Here is a 17038-nt window from a genome sequence, read left to right on the forward strand (position 1 = left end):
CCCTTCCCCCAATCTATTGCCATTCAGATAATAATCTGCCTTCCTGTTTTTGACACCAAAGTGGATAACCTAGCATTTATCCACGTTATATTGCATCTGCCTTGCTTCTGCCCAATCACCCAACCTGTCCAAATCATTCTGGAGTTTCTCGGCATCCTCCTCACAGCACACACACACACCCAGCTTTGTGTCATTGTAGGATTCGCAAAATTGGACTTTATATTAATAAGGGTCAAATGGCAGAAGAGGTCATGATTTTAAAGACTGTTTTAAAAGAAGCCCAGAAAAAGGGGCATATAAAATGGTCGCCATACCATGTGACCAGCTTATTTGGGACACTTTAAAATGGTTCCTGCGCAACCTCAGACAGATTTGTGCATTCAACCCACAGTAAGTTCTGGAAGCCGTTCCTGAGAGAACGAAACCAGACCCACAGGTATGCATATGGATTAGATGCAGATCCAGTCAAGATCAGCCTGGAGACAGAGGCCATCAAAATGTTGCCCCAGGCAAAAGGGGACAATTTCATATTCATGAGAACAGCACCCAGGACTAGATAACGAGATCAGCAGGCCATTAAAAACAATGAAGGTAATTCCAGACCAGAGATGGGCCTGTTACCAGCCGTTTAAGACATTTTAAAATATAATGACTACCCCACTGTGCTCACAGCCCACCAAAAATAAAACAAAGACAAACCTGATTTTGGGCGGGAAGTGAAGCCTCTGGAAGAAAGGTATATCTGGAAGACTTTTTCGGCAGTTGGGGCAAGCTCTCAGGACAGGCAGGCCAGAGCGAGTTGGAACGCAGGCAGTTGCAATCCTGCAGCTTGAGCTCAGACACGCAGCTTTGAATCCGGACACCCAGAAGAAGGAGCAGTCAATCGCAGGAGGAAGAAGAAAGCCAACATCGAGAAGGCCATCTCGAAACCGGCGTTCCGCCCCGGGGAAGCACATCGGGAGATCATCGACCATCCCCGGGCCGTTGCCGGAACGAGAGGCCATCGACCCAACTTGGGAGAAGAAACAAAAAAATAAAGGTCCCAAGTGAAGAAACCTACCAGCCACCCCGGCTCAGGAGAAGAGAGAAAAGGAACCTGAAGAAGCGATGGGAGCCAGCCCAAGGCTCCTCTAACCAGGGTCGAGCCAACGATCCTCGACCCCGCCGACATCCAGGCCCGCCGGTATCCAGCCGTCCCCGACCCCCACCTCAGGAGAGAGGTGTGGTGCAGCTCGCAGGGGCTCCACGATCCACGTGGAGACGAAAAGCCTGAAAGGACCAAACACAGACTCAATTTCAAAACCTTGCACTTCCTAGTGGGATTGGTGAGTATGTTTCTGGCCCTTCACAATCTGATCTAGATAGGTTTAATAAGGGGGTGGATTTGAGGGTACAATTAACATGAGTTGTTGTCCCTCGATGTTCCGTGTGTTTCCTTATTTCATGATAATCTTTGTAGAGTATAAGATGCCTGTATTTGCTTTAGTTAGTACTGTGTCGTTATGATTTGTTTGTGTTTTTCCCTCCCATGTACTCCCTTATCTGCTTGCATTTGATTTGATATTTTTCCTTATGCAATAAAATTTCATTTTGTTTCATCAAACTTGGTCTACAAGAGTTTTCTCTACATTGTAGTTCCTGCGCCTAAGTCCAGAGTATAGAATCTAAGGGGCGAGTGGGTCGAACCACTCAAGGTTTTACTGTGCAAGAGAGAGAGGCCTCTAGAGAGAGAAACCTCAGGGAAACCTCTCGAGGAAAACCCCCTACATCGTCTGCAAACTTGGAGATATTACATCTAGTTCCCTCGTCCAGATCATTAATATATATTGTGAATAGCTGGGGTCCAAGGACCGATCCCTGCGATACCCCACTAGTCGCTGCCTGCCACTCGGAAAAAGAGCCGTTTATTCCAACTCTTTGCTTTCTATCTGCCAACCAGTTCTCTATTCAAATCAATACCTTGCCCCCAATCCCATGTGCCTTTCTTTACACGCTAATCTCTTATGCGAGACCTTATCGAAAGCCTTTAAAAAATCCAGATAGAAGCCCACTGACTCCCACAGCTACCTGGACTACACTTCCTCCCACCCCGCCTCCTGTAAGGACTCTATTCCATTCTCCCAGTTTCTCCATATCCACGCATCTGCTCCGACGATGCCACCTTCCACACTAGTGCTTCCGACATGTCTTCCCTTTTCCTCAACCGAGGATTCCCCTCTACCGAGGTTGACACGGCCCTCGGCCATGTCCATTCTATCTCCCACACTTCTGCCCCTCACCCCTGCCCCTCCCTCCTGGAACCACAATAGGGTTTCCCTTGTCCTCACCTTTCACCCCACCAGCTTTCACATTCAACGGATCATCCTCCGCCATTTCTGCCACCTCCAACGTGATCCCACCAGCAAACGCATCTTCCCCTCCCCTCCCCTTTCAGCATTCCATAGGGACCGCTCCCTCCAAGACACCCTAATCCACTCCTCTATCACCCCTTCCCCTTCACCCGTCACCTTCCCGTGCAAGCGCAGGAGATGCAACACCTGCACTTATACCTCCCCCCCTTCCCACTGTCCAGGGCCCCAAACACCCCTTCCACGTGAAACAGCGATTTACTTGTACTTCTTGCAATCTAGTATACTGTATTCGCTGCTCACGCTGTGGTCTCCTCTACATTGGGGAGACCAAACGCAGATTGGGTGACTGCTTTGCGGAACACCTCCATTCAGTCCGTAAGGGTGACCCCGAGCTTCCGGTCACCTGCCATTTCAATTCACTGCTCCATTCCCACTCGGACCTCACCGTCTGCAGCCTCTTGCATTGTTCCACGGAAGCTCAGCATAAGCTCGAGGAACAGCACCTCCTCTTCCGATTAGGCACTTTACAGCCTTCCGGACTCAATATCGAGTTCAACAATTTCAGATTATAACCTCGGCCCCCATCATATTTTTATATATTTTTTATCCACACTTTTGGTTTGTGCCTTTTCCTTCTTTTTTTTCTCTCCCACATGGCAGCTGCCTTTCCTTCCGCCAGCACATTTCACACTTCATCTAGAGCCATCCTTCGTTTCTTTACCTGTCCTATTACCATCTTGTCTCCCCTTGAATATCTCTTAATTTCTCTTCAGCTCTCACAGACCTTCCCTTTAGTTCTTTCATCCCCTCCCCCATTTCCGAGCCCCCAAACTGCTTTTTTAATCTGTTTCATTTCCTGCTTTTTTCTCAGTTCTGAATAAGGGTCTTTGACCTGAAACGTTAACTCTGTTTCTCTCTCCACGGATGTTGCCTGACCTGCTGAGTTTTTCCAGCATTTTCTGTTGTTATTTAGGTAGATAAGGTGGTTAAGAAGGCATATGGGATACTTGCCTTTATTAGCCAAGGCATAGAATATAAGAGCAGGGAAGTTATGCTTGAACTGTATAAATTACTAGTTAGGCTGCAGCAAAAATACTGCGTGCAGTTCTGGTCACCACATTACAGGAAGGATGTAATTGCACTGGAGAGGGTGCAGAGGAGATTTACGAGGATGTTACCTGGGCTGGGGAATTTTAGCTATGAGGAAAGATTGGATAGGCTGGGTTTGTTTTCTTTGGAACAGAGGAGGCTGAGGGGAGACCTATTTGAGTTGTATAAAATTATGAGGGGCCCAGATAGAATGGATAGGAAGGACCTATTTCCCTCAGCAGGTAACCAGGTTGCAAAGATAAAGTAATTGGTAGGAGATTGAGGGGATTTGAGGAGAAATGTTTTCACCCAGATGGTGGTGGGGGTCTGGAATGCACTGCCTGAAAGGGTGGTAGAGGCAGAAACCCTCATCACACTTAAAAAGTACTTGGATATGCACTTGAAGTGCTGTAACCTACGAGGATACGGACCAAGTGCTGGAAAGTGGGATTCGGCTGGATAGCTTTTTGTCGGCCGGCACAGCCAAGCTGGGCCGAATGGCCTCCTTCTGCGCTGTAAATTTCTATGATTCTAAGAAGGCACATATTTAGGATAATTACAAAAAATTAAAGGTTAGAAAAAAATGCTTTATACACAATGCGGAATTCTCTGCTACAAAACATGGTTGAAGCAGAGTCAATAAATACTTTTAAAATGGAATTAAATGCTTGAAAAAGGAGAATGTTAAAGGGTAAAAGGAATGAGCAGGAATGGTGTTAGATGTGGGGAGAAACACCTGATGGGTTGAATGATTTTTTTTCTGGGCTGCAACTTTCTATGATTCTCTAATATTTGAGATTGGAGAAACTGAGAAACAGTGTGTTCCTTTTTAACTCAGCAAATCAAAATTAATGATATAGGCCCGGAATTTGCAGTCCTGATGACAGCGAACTTTTAACAATTAGCACCCCAAACAGGGTGATAGTGAATTTCTCCCCCTTAGAATCAAAGCAGCTGACCCACTTCCTGGTTTGCTGTCTGAGAATTATGCATTTTGATTGCTGCTTAGACAGCTTGTTGACATCACAGCAACTCGTTTGCTGGGAATCCCCATAAACTTATGTTGATTTAGCTGGGTGGGAATGTAAGTTGTGAGGAGGATGCAAGGAACCTTCAAGGGGATATGGATAAGCTAAGTGAGTGGGCAAGAACATATCAAATGGAGTATCATGTTGAGAAATGTGAAGTTATCCACTTTGGCAGGAAAAATAGAAAAGCCGAGTATTTTTTGAATTGCTGAGAGATTGGGAAATGTTGGTGTTCTGAGGGACCTGGGTGTCACTGAAAGTTAACATGCATGTACAGCAAGCAATTAGGAAAGCAAATGGTATGTTGGCATTTAATATAAGAGGATTTGAGTATAAGAGTAAAGACATCTTACTGCAATTACATAGGGCCTTGGTGAGACCACACCTGGAGTATTGTGTACAGTTTTGGTCTCTTTACCTAAGGAAGGAAATACTTGCCATAGAGGGATTGCAACAAAGGTTCACCAGACTGGTTCCTGGGGATGGAGGGATTGTCCTATGAGGAGAGATTGCATAGACTAGGCTTATATTCTCTAGGATTTAGATGAATGAGAGGTGATCTCATTGAAACATACAAAATTCTTATAGGGCTTGACACGGTAGATGCAGGGGGATGTTTCTCCTGGCTGGGGAGTCGAGAACCAGGGGTCACAGTCTCAGAATAAGGGATTGGCCATTTAGGACTGAGATGAGAAGAAATTTCTTCACTCAGAGGGTGGTGAATCTTTGGCATTCTCTACCCCAGAGGGCTGTGGAGGCTCAATCGCTGAGTATATTCAAGAGAGATAGATAGATTTTTGAATATTAAGGGATTCAAGGGATAGTGCAGATGAGGTAGAAGATCAGCCATGATCTTATTGAATAGCAAAGCCTGCTCCTGCTCCTGCTCCTATTTCTTATGTTCTTAAATTATACATTGTGTAATCCACCACCACCTAGACCGAAGGGTGTGTTGATGTGGGGGGTGGAGGACACAAGCACAGTCACAAGATTGGTAAATGAAAAACAGCAGTTAGCTGTGTTTTATTTTTAGAAAACAGGGAAAAAAGGTTCACGTCTGGTAAAATCCAAAAACATATGATGTTCAACAAGAAAAATGAAGAACAAAAACTATCACCCGCCCCGGGTGGTTAGGAAGGCAGTCCTTAAATCAATTTTCTCCAAAAACAATAAGCCAGGGTTACTTTACCACTGGATCTTTTTCAGCCGGTCCAGGGATCATATCAGACTCTCAGAACTAAACAATATTCCACTCTGGTTCAATAGTAGACCTCTCTGTGGCAGCTGCAAACTGGTTTTCAACAGCAGTCTTGGCTTTCTCCTCAAGCACTGGCCCTGAAGGGATGCACTAGTTTGCCTTTTAAGCTCCTGAGCTAATAGGTAGATTTGCCTCAGGTGTGTTGGAGGTGGGTGTGGCCTTCGCCTGAATTGGAGTGAGAGGGGGACTTTGTCTCCATCTGGTGGCCACATCCACCACAAACCGCCCCCATAGCTCACAGTTGGAAAACCAGAAATTCTCGCCACAGAGATCACAAAATGTTTGTGTGATGTTTACTTCAGGGCTAGCGACGATCACCTTTGCTTCACCACTGGCCGCAAATTACAGGTCATTTAATCGATACACCAATTGTCAAATTCTTTCCTAATGACTGCTAACCATTAAAGGTATATATGCAAAAAATCTCTTTGGGTAGCATAGCATATATATGTTACAGCCGGGTATTATCATTTGCAGAGAGCGGAAATAATTCATAAATACTTTCAAGATATAAAGAAATAATTTACAGAGGAATCCTACTTATAACTAATTTTGGCACTATCAGCATTTGAATCAAATAAATGTTTACAAATATATTTCAAATATTACTATTAACAGATGGCAGTGGATGGCATTCACTTTGGAAAACATTTGGATCCTGCTTTACTAGCAGTTATCTTTTCCTTGCTGTCCGCAAAACACTCGATGAAATGAGATTGAATTATCAGATCTATGAGTTTTCCTCTGACCTGGATATCACAGAGTGTTTCATCGAAGGAAATGAAAATGGGGAGCTCCTGTTGGATATCCTCACACAAATAATCCATTTCAGGAAAACAGCCCCTGCGGATCTGAAGGCTGAAGTTCTTCAGTACCTATGCCAGCCTCGGTGCTCAAGAGAGGAAAATGGGAAAATTATTTTCAACATTGATGTGTAAGCAATTGTGGTTGACTATTGATTTGATTTCTGTCAAGCAGCCATTATCCAGCTAACTTCACTTGTAATTTTCTTAATAGCTACAAATCCTTCTCAAGACTTGTTGATGTTAAGAACAAGTAATTATTAGATTGTGCTTGCACCAATGTTTTGAATGAATTCACTAAGCTGCTCTCTAATTTATAGAATAATTCCTCATATGATTAAAAATATAAAATCCATGGATTAAGTGCTGGAGCTTTTAAAATATCTTCTTGTAACTGAATTATTTTGATGAATCTTACACTTGACCATTCGTTACTCCATTTTCCCTGGTGTCTATGCCACAATCACCTTGTGGAAAGCTCATTTTGGTTCATCTAAGAATTGGCAGCAGCGTTTCTGTTGCGACAGAATGAGTTTATTTGCTCTCTTTTTACCTCTGACATCTTTACACCTATTACCAGTTGCATTCTAAGATAAAGGCTAATTTACTCAGCGATATTTCTGCTGCAAGGTTCAAGAACTGAAATATACTTTACTACGGACTAGCTTTGTGCACTTTGCACTAAATGTAGGTAGAGAATATTTTTGCTGGCTAGCAGAATTACTTTATCATTTAATTCTACTTGATAAATACTGGATTTATTGTCTGAGCATGTCCATGTAAAGTAACAGAGATCACAAACTCCAGATAGATTAGAAACATTTCCAGGAATCAGTAAGAACATTATTGCGGCCTATCTTTGTGCTCTTGCTTGAGGTTTAATAGTCAGATAGCGAATATTTATGCTGGCTAGCAGGATGACTGTCTCATTTAACTCTAAAAGTCTTGGCAAACATGTTACCATGCTTACAGGATAAATATTTCAGAAAAGTAGTAGCAGTTTATTAACTATATATATTGGTTGTCTTGTCTAGGCATGCCCATGTCTATAAAAATGCTTTGAACTCTTGATCTATGTGGCAAACACCAGCTTTTTGGCAAAGCATGATGATATCTGCAGTAAACATTTGTTAATACAGGTAGACTATCCTTTATCCGAAAACCTCGGGACCAGCCGTGTTTCGGTTTTTGGAAAATTTCGGATTTCAGAAGGTATTTTATAAGACTGGGAAATTTGTTGGGGGTGGGGGTCGGCGGGGGGTCGGGGTTGGCGGGGGTTCGGGGGTGGGGGTTGGCGGGGGTGGGGGTCGGCGGGGGGGTCGGGGTCAGCGGGGGTCGGGGTCAGCGGGGGGGTCGGGGGTGGGGGTCGGCAGGGGTCGGGGTCGTGCGCACGACTTACGCTGAACGAAAAAACTTTCGGTTTTCAGAGGATTTCGGTATTCGGAAGTGCGGATAAAGGATACACTATCCCTTATCCGAAAGGGTGGGGGTCGGGGGGGGAGAAAAGAATATCGGACAGGCCGCTGCAGCTATCAGACGGGCCACTGTATTGTTGGGTTCACTCTCCCGGTATACCTCCTTCACACTGCCCAGCTCGGCCTGCAATCTCCTACCCAGGAGGGAACTCAGTGACCCTCTGCCCTGCTCAGCGTAAGTCATGCGCCACTCTGGCCATGTCGTGCGCACGACTTACGCTGAACGAAAAAACTTTCGGTTTTTAGAGGGTTTCGGTTTTCGGAAGTTCGGATAAAGGATAGTCTACCTGTATGTGATTGTAACAGTATGTGTTTCAGTAATAACACATCCTCCGATGTTAACAAGAGCTGTAGTAACATTGCTGAATCTCAAATATGGTCAATAATCACAATGTTTTATTATTGTCAATAAAAGTGCAAGAAATAAGCCTTTGTAATTGTAATTCTTTTGAGGCACACATCACAATTTGCTCCATAGTGACCTAATCTTCAATTCAAATTTGTATTTATTGTTTAAAAATATCAAACACTTCCATTTATATAGCATGTCTTTAATGTGGATAAATGTCTCAAGGCACTTCACAGAGGAAGAAAAGGAGTGGATACAGAACCTTTGTGGGTTTGTTAGGAGAGGTTTCAAAAGATTGTCTCCTGCTTGTGTTCATTCCAGCTCAAATACCCCTATTAGTGTAAACCTTTTGTATTGGCACCTCACTGATTTGCAAAATACTTCATTCATCCTGTAACATGTATGTCACCATTTCCAAGTAGCACCACTGCTCTATACAAGGTTTATCGGTGCTCTTCTGGTGCTGGAAATAAATTATTTCATAAAAGTACCGAAATAAATGATTACTCTCTCTTCCTTATAGAGGTGGCTGATGTCACATCAGCAAAATACCAAAGAGTATCTGATGGATAGCTGCATCTAATTGAATATTATTTTATTTATATGTTAATGTGTTTAAATATTCTTTACTAATCAAGTCAGGTGTAGCAGTTCACTTGGTATAGTTGGAGAAGAGTTCCTCTGTAAATACATTCTGGATAAATCAATTTAGGATTTTTTTACCTGCAGACCGCAATAAAAATCTTCACCACCTCCCCCCCCCACAACGCCCACCGCCCCCAACGCCCACCGCCCCCATCCCCCCCAGCCACCACGCCTCCCACCCCCAACGCCCACCCTCTTTTTTGGGGGATTTCTTTCTTTTATTATTGAAGTTTCTGGTTTTTGCCTCATTCTTATTTTGTTTTCTGCTCTTCAGTTAAATTCCCATCTTACGGACTCCCACCAGCACCAGATATTTTGGGCACGTTCTTGCTGGAAATGTAATGGCGTGTTAACAACACGCACCATTATTAATGTGCTAATCGGTCAACAAATTCAGGGGATTAAGAGGTACGCCATGAGTTGTGAATCTCCAGAACTTGCTGGTTGATTTACGCCGCTCCATCGTTTGCTTCGCACAAACGGCATTGCGGCCCTGTGCCTCCCCGATGTTTTTAATAAATTGCTGGATTTGCACATTAATTGCCCATTAAATTCGCCAAAGAAAGTTAAGTCTGGTAATTAATAGTGTAAACACACTTTTAATAACGTGATGAATTGTTAATCCAGGCCAATAGCCCAGATATTTCAACATTTTAAATTACAATTTTTTCTTACTTTTCCTTTCTATCTCCTTTTTGTTCTCATTCTCTTAATCCAATCTTTCTTTCCCTCTCTGTAATTGATTTGACTCTAATTCACCCCATTTCCTTCTGCATTATTCCTCTGTTTCTTTCTCAATCCTTAAATCTCATTGGTTAAGGAGATACACCGTTGGTCCCGCCATTCACTAAGCTCTCTGATGTCCTGTTGCCCTCGCCATGCCGTTATCAGCTCGCACTTCCAGCAACTTACTACGCAACAAATTTTTGAGCTGATGGGTGCAGTAAAAAGCCTAAGTAATGGCGAGTGCCTTGAGATGCTCCACTCCAGCAAGATCCGGCCCACTGTTTTCCAGCTGCAACAGGAAAAATAACCTTGTCGTTGGGAATCTGCCAATGCTATTCTTAAGGTGGCCACTAGGAGTATACAATAGCAATCTGTCCGTATATTCTTAGGGGGGAGAAATTGGGCAACTTAGCACCTCCTGTTAGCGCCTCCGGGGGATGCTAACGGGGCACTACCAGCTTTGCGACTGGGCGCGGTGATAGTACTGACACCCGTGCAATTGAAGTGGAGGTTTGTGGTGGCGGTAACCACTAGTGCCACGCTCTCCTGCAGCTGGAGATCGTGACATCATCTGGGTGTGCAGCGCGCCAGCTCTGAAATTCACTCTCGCTCCCTGCCTGAGCTCCTGCCGTTAGCAATAACTGGTAGAGGAGGCGGAATGCAGTCGGATGAGCGCTGGGGGAGCGCTATATAAAGGCATCAACTTCCGATTTTTTTTGTCGGCAATGAATACTACCTTGTCGATTTGACAAAAGCAAATAGGGGGGGTTTGAGTGATTTGAGCATTCTCAACTTGAAGGAGCATTCTGGCTGAGAAAAATTTATCACTATCATTTGGGTTACATTTGATAGTGCAACATTTCCATCAATCTCACTGAGGAACAGTGTCTTAGAAGGCCTTGCTTCACCAAGGACATGGTCACAGAGCTCTGCCTCCTCCTTAGGCCAGACCTCGAGCCTCACATCAGGAGCACCACCTCTCTCTCAGTGGCAATCAAGGTCACCATTGCCCTCAATTTCTATGCTAGCGGATCCTCCCAGTGTGCAACTGTAGGGGGTGGCGTGTGCCCAGTCAGCTCTGCCCCTGACTGTCTCTGAGCGGTTCGAATCGCTCTCACACCCCTGGGTTCTAGACACCAGACTTAGGTACAGGCGGCGATACAGAAAATAGAGTAGACAAGTGGTTTGGTGCAAGAAAACCGTAATTTTATTAAAAGGCACAATAAAACACAATACTGAGAATTACTGGAATAATTACAGGCATATAAAGTTACACTTATTTGGGAATGGGGAACACACGACACATCGAGGGAAACAAACACGTTAAAATCCCCTTACCATTATCCCACCCCCAATACCTAACTAGATTAAGCTACGAGGGGCCAGGAATTCATGCTCACCAATGGGGTTTTTTTACGGTTCGAAACCTGTCGATTAAACCGATTGTGGTTTTCGGGTTCGCTCTTGTTGTCTTTTGGGGCCTGCCGTCGTCACGTGGTCACAGGGCGCGGCGATGGAGTTGTCTGTGCGAAGTACCCTCCTTTTCCTTCGTTAGAGTAAAGTCTTTTGTTGGGTATTTCACCTTGCAGGAATGGTTGTTCTTCTGGTGGTGGTTTGGTCGCCGACGGTTTTGTTGCAGTTGGGGCTCGGTTGGCGGTTTATACTGACACTTTGCAGGTTGGTGAAATTCTCTTTTACAGTGAGGTGAACAGTGGAGGGTTCAGGAATGAGGACAATTCGTTCCTGGGCCACTTGAACTTCTGCCTTAAAGCAGAAACTGCTGTCACTTACCAGACACCAGATATGCTGTCCATGCTGGTAGTGGGGCGCACCTGTGGTGACACAATATGTCCCAACTCCTATATATGTTACCTGTGGGGGAACATGGTCTTGTGCCATTACCTCCATGGTACAGTTTATAGGTTTTGCGCCAGCAGCTTTAAACCCGCACTATAGTTTCGAATAGGCATTCAAATGCTGGGGACACAGTATTATGTGTGCTCCCCGGCTCCAGCACCCCAAGAGGTCAGTACCTGTCATAGCATGCTCCCACTTTATGACATAAGGTGGGACCGCTGTGAAACGGATGTGTGCACCCCCTTGAATGACTCCAAAGTTCTCTACGCTGTATACCGGTGCGGGTCGGGCTGTCCCACCCATGGCCGGCATCCTCACTACTATCCCCATGATAGTGTGGTTTGAACGTCCACAATCTACTGGGACTGGGTAGGCCTCAGAAGCTAGCCGGAGTTGACACGGGCTTAATGCATTCTCAAATGGATGGAGGGCTGCGAGGTGTTTGTTGCTGATCCAGGAGGGGACTAAATCCTGTTTTAAATCCTCCAGATTACTGCGGCCCTCGCCCAGCAACCATGCCCCGTATAGTACGCACACCTCGTCCTGTGCAGCCTGGTCAGAAGCATTTCTGTCCTCTCTTATGAGGGCATTTACAGTCTTTGTGTGCTTCTCCAGCTCAGCTACTATTTCTTTTTAATGGACCGTCATGGCCTGGTCCTCAGGTAACTCTGAGCCTACTACCTTATTTTCATCCATCAAGATTTTCCTCAATTGTGTTTTTAGACCATTTATCTGTGTCTGCAATTCTATGTCATCCAGGCTGTTGATGACAGACTGTGTTAAACGCTGTAAAAACATCATTCCAGGCTCCCCTTCTTTGTCTCCCCGCATTACCAAAATACTCATGGCGTGTGGTGTACAGTTCGGTTTTGTCTACGTTGGCAAAATCGAACTCGTAGAATTTCCTAAACATGTCTTTCAACAGAGCCTGGTACAGCTGCTCTGTCTCTTTGGGGCACCACTCAGGTAAGTGTACCTCGGTGAGGTTTAGGATCACGGAAGCTACCGCGTAGTGCACCCCCTGGTATAGCACCTGTTCTGTCGGCACTAGTACCAGCCCATTCCCTGGTCCCTTGGTGGTGGCAGGGCACCCCTCTCTGTGTGTCCTTGCTGCCTGAGTCATGGGCAGGGGCTTCCGGGCGTGTGCCACTAGCTCAGTGGCTTTAACTGGGGCTGGGTAACATGGGACTATGCAGGTGTGTAGGTGGGAATCCCATTCCACCCCCTTCCCCTTATCCTGCCATGACACGGAGAAGATGATGGATATGCCTGTGGGGCAGGTCTTTTGTGACCCCCACATGCAGACATAAATTCCCTGTTCCGATTCCCACCACTTATCCCAGCATACGCTAATCCCTCCTTGGGTCCCTGTGGCCGTCCGGTGGGTGTCGTTCTCCATTCGTTCCCAGTCAGCTGTATGGTCACCCATGTCTGTGCTCAGCTTCCTGAGCCACCACCACCTTCCCAGGGGAATCTGTCCTCCACAAGTCAGGCACACGCGTTTCCCCTCAGTGACCCCAACCCGTAAGGCCATAACCTGTACGCTGGAGCAGGGGAGGGAGGCCTCCCCGTAGGTGAACCCGGTCTGGCTGGAGTAGCAGGTGGATTTGGATCCCAACCACCCGGGCCATCTTCCCTCATGGGAATAGATGGCGGGCTCCTCCGTGCCTTGTTCGCTGCTCCCAGCACCCATAGATGTGTGAGTCCTCCACGTCACCTCGCTTTCCAATGCTCATCCCTATCAGGGTGAGTAGGAGTACGCCCCCCTTCATCCTGAAATCCTTTCCTGCAAAGAGACACAAGAGCATATATCCAGGGCCCCACGAGATTCTCTGGCTTAGGTGAAGCATTGTCGAGTCTTGTGACCTCGACTTAATACAAACACTCTTAACAATACTACTACTATTTAAACTACACATCAACTCGTTTAAACTTAAACTAAACACCCAAACTTATATAACAGAAGCTATGTACATCCGCCGCCTGTCTCTGGGTGGCCAGGCTAATCCCTGTTTGGGCTGCGGCACACAGCATCCTTCGGTGTGGCCGCACTCTCCTGTACTTTCAGTCCCTCGCAGCCTGTGGCTACTGGCTGGGGACCTCTGTCCTTAGATTTTCACCTGACTCGGGAGGCTGTCCCTTTAAAATGGGGAGCTGGTGACCACGGTTTCCTTGGCTGGGGCGTCCGTGGGGACCTTCTGAGGACTTTGGCGGGTGGGGTTTTTTTTTGTTGGTCGTTCTTTAACCCGAGCCATTGCCCCCTCCGGTGCAGCCTGTGGGCTTACCACTACCGCTGGCTGGGGATCTTCATCCTCAGGCTTTACCTCTCCTGAACCTGGGCTAGGGGCAGGTAACTCTTCGCAGCCTGGTGCTGCAGGCTGGGGGTCCATGCCCTCTGGTCCCAAATCTGGGTCCGGGACGAGGTCTTCGCCCTCGGGTCCCTCCTCCTCTAAACCTGGGTTAGGGGCGGGGTCTTTGCCCTCGGGTCCCTCCTCATCTATATCCCAGAAGAGTGGGGGAGTGTCCCAAGCGGTGGGCGGGATGGCCCCGCCCCTTAAGCAAGCCACAGCGCCTGCCTGTGCAGTCTGTGAACTTGCTCCCGCTGCAGGCTGAGGATTTCTATCCTCAGACCTTGCCCCAACTGGCTGTTTTCTCTTCTCGGGCTTAAACAGTTTACACTGATTAATATGGAACCATTTGGTGCGCCGAGGCATCTTAATGGCGTATACCATGGGGCTGGCCTTGTCTACAATGCTGTAGGGCCCCATGTATAATGGTTCCAGACTTCCTATCCGAGCAAAATTCCTCACCATGACCTGATCCCTTATTTCCCACTCGTGGTGTTTTGGGGATTCTAACAGCAATCGGTTACTCCGATGCTGCTTTCCCATGTTCCCAGCCATCTGCTCATGGACCTGTTTAAGGTGCTCGAAGAGGTTTCGGGCGAACCTGTCCCGGTTTACCTCCCTGAGCTGACCTTCTGTGAGCACCGGGGCTAGTACATGGGTGGGGGTCCGCATAACCCTGCCAGTCATCAGCTCGTGTGGGGAGTACCCCGTGCTTTTTGACTGGCTGGCCCAGATCCCCATCAGGACCAATGGTAGGACCTCGGCCCATTTTCTAGGTGAGTCCACCGTCTCTTTCCTCAGCCTTTCCTTCAAGGCCCTGTTCATTCTCTCCACAATCCCTGAGGACTGTGGGTTGTGTGCAAAGTGCCACTTCCCCTCGATGCCGAGCAGCATAAGGGTATTCTGCATTACCTACCCGGTAAAGTGACTCCCTTGGTCGGACGCCACATACTGTGGTAGCCCCCATAGCGAGAACACCTCCCGGACCAGGATCCTGGCTGTAGCCAGAGCTGTGGCTGTTCTGCAGGGGAAGGCTTCTACCCATTTCGTGAACACATCTACCAGGACTAGGCAGTACTTATAGCCTCCCTGGGCGGTGGGCAGGGGCCCGATGTAGTCGACCTGTATCGACTGCCATGGTCCCTCTACCCCCCTGATGTGTCCCGCAGGTAACTTCCTTTTGTGGGGGTCAGGGTTGTTAGCAGCACACACCAGACAGCCGGTGCAGAACTCGCGGACATCTTCCCTGAGTCCTGGCAACCATCCCGCCTGTTCCACCCACTGCCAGGTGGTCTCAGGCCCGGGATGCCCCGCTCCTGGACCCTCATGGGCCAATTGAAGGAATTCCCTCCGGTACTGCTGTGGCATCACCCATTGTTCTCCCCTAAACAGCATGCCTTCTTCACAGACAGGGCTGCTGTGCCGTAAGGGCCCTCTAACCTTTTCCCCTCCGTCACTGCACTGAGGACTGCCTTGAGGATGGGGTGTTGAGTTTGGACTGTCTTGAGGTCCGGGGCTAAAGCTACCCCTGCACTCCCTTGTGTCCCATCCTTACCCCTGACTGCTGCTATGGGTCTGGACTCTGGACCCATATGGGTCCCAGAAAGTGCCTGTGCGGGCACCCTCCTTAGCTAGCATGTCAGCCTGCTGGTTGCCTTGACTACGGGGTTCTGTGGAGGAATGGGCTTTCACCTTATGGATGAAAACCTCCCCTTCCTCCCCCACTGCTGCTAAGATTTTCTCCAGCAGGGGTTTTACTGTGAGGGGTCTCCCGTTGGCGGAGGTGTATCCACGGCGGGACCAGATGGCCAGGTACTCCGTACACGAATTGCACGTGAACATACTGTCCGAGCAAATCGTGTACAGGGTGGGGAAGATTTCGGGGTGAGTAACAACGTACACTACCGCGGACAGTTCAGCCTGCTGGGTGCTCATGGTGCTGGGGAGCTTAATTGCCAGGGCAATGTTTGCCGCTGGGTCATAAACTCCACACCCTGTGAGTCGCTCGCCAGCAGATACCGTGCTGGAGCCATCCACATAGATCTCGCGGACCGTGGGGTGTATCCCGGCCCGTAAACCTATGTGCACTTCCCAAACCCATTGTATGGAACACCGTTGGGTTGTTCCAGGATATACCAGGTTGGCTGCGAGCTTTGACTCGCAGAGAACCTTCACCTTTAGGTCCATCTGTGAGACGAGCAGGCTCCAGCGAGCAATGCGGGCACTGCCCACCGTCCCATCCTCGATCCTCCCATCCAGGAGCATCTGGGTGGGTGTGTGATGGGTGAGGAGGGTGATGGGGGAGGTGCCTGTGAAGATCAGCAATCTTTTCACAGCGCAATGTGTGGCCAAGAGGTGCCTCTCACAATTGGAGTAGCTCTTCTCCTCATCCGTGAGTATCCTGGAGGAGTAGACCACCGGCCTCAGCCTGCCATGCCGCTCTTGGAGCAGCACAGCACTCAGGCTGTCCCCGCTGGCTGCTGCCTCCAGGAAAAACTCTTTTCCCCCATCTATGGCCCCTAGAGCTGGTGCGGTCTGCAGGTCTTTCTTGAGCCTGACAAATGCTGCCTGGCAACCCTCATCCCAAGCCCACTCCACTCCCTTGTGTAGGAGTCAAAGCAGAGGGGCTGCTGTGGCTGCATAGTCCTCAATAAAGTCTCTGCAGTACCCGGTTAGCCCTAGACATGACCTCACACCCGTGACTGTGTTGGGGACTGGTAACTCCTGTACCGCTTCCCTTCTAGCCTTGTCTATGGCCCTTTCCCCAGCGTGTATGGTCAGGCCCAGGAATTTCACCTCCTGCTGGCCGATCTGCACTTTCTTTGGGTTTACTTTAAAACCCTTTTGCCTGAGCAGCTCCAGCAGTTCAGCCAGTAGTGGGCCATGCTCCTCTCTTGAATCAGTGAATAGGAGCAGGTCATCCACATATTGTACCAACTGCCTGGGCTGGCTGAAATCCTTTAAACTGTTTGCCGTGCACTGATGGAAAATGCTGGGGCTGTTGTGGAAGCCCTGAGGCAAACAGTTCCAGGTGTACTGTTGCCCTTTAAAAGTAAAGGCAAACTTGTACTGATCCTCCCTCCTTAAAGGGATGGACCAAAACCCGTTG

At 47.8% G+C, this 17038-nt stretch overlaps 1 protein-coding gene and 1 pseudogene across 2 annotated transcripts in view; one reads left to right on the forward strand and one right to left on the reverse strand.

Moving 5' to 3' along the window:
* LOC147120548 (histamine N-methyltransferase-like) overlaps positions 1-6685 on the forward strand; it is a 34585-nt pseudogene extending 27900 nt beyond the window's left edge.
* The window catches only part of LOC147120546 (histamine N-methyltransferase-like), a 409239-nt gene that overhangs the window by 238086 nt on the left and 154115 nt on the right, over positions 1-17038 (reverse strand). The gene's annotated exons all lie outside the window — the stretch shown is intronic.

This window comes from Somniosus microcephalus, chromosome 4, assembly GCF_052327205.1.
Source record: "Somniosus microcephalus isolate GS21.2 chromosome 4, FLI_Smic_1.0, whole genome shotgun sequence".
NCBI lineage: Eukaryota > Metazoa > Chordata > Chondrichthyes > Squaliformes > Somniosidae > Somniosus > Somniosus microcephalus.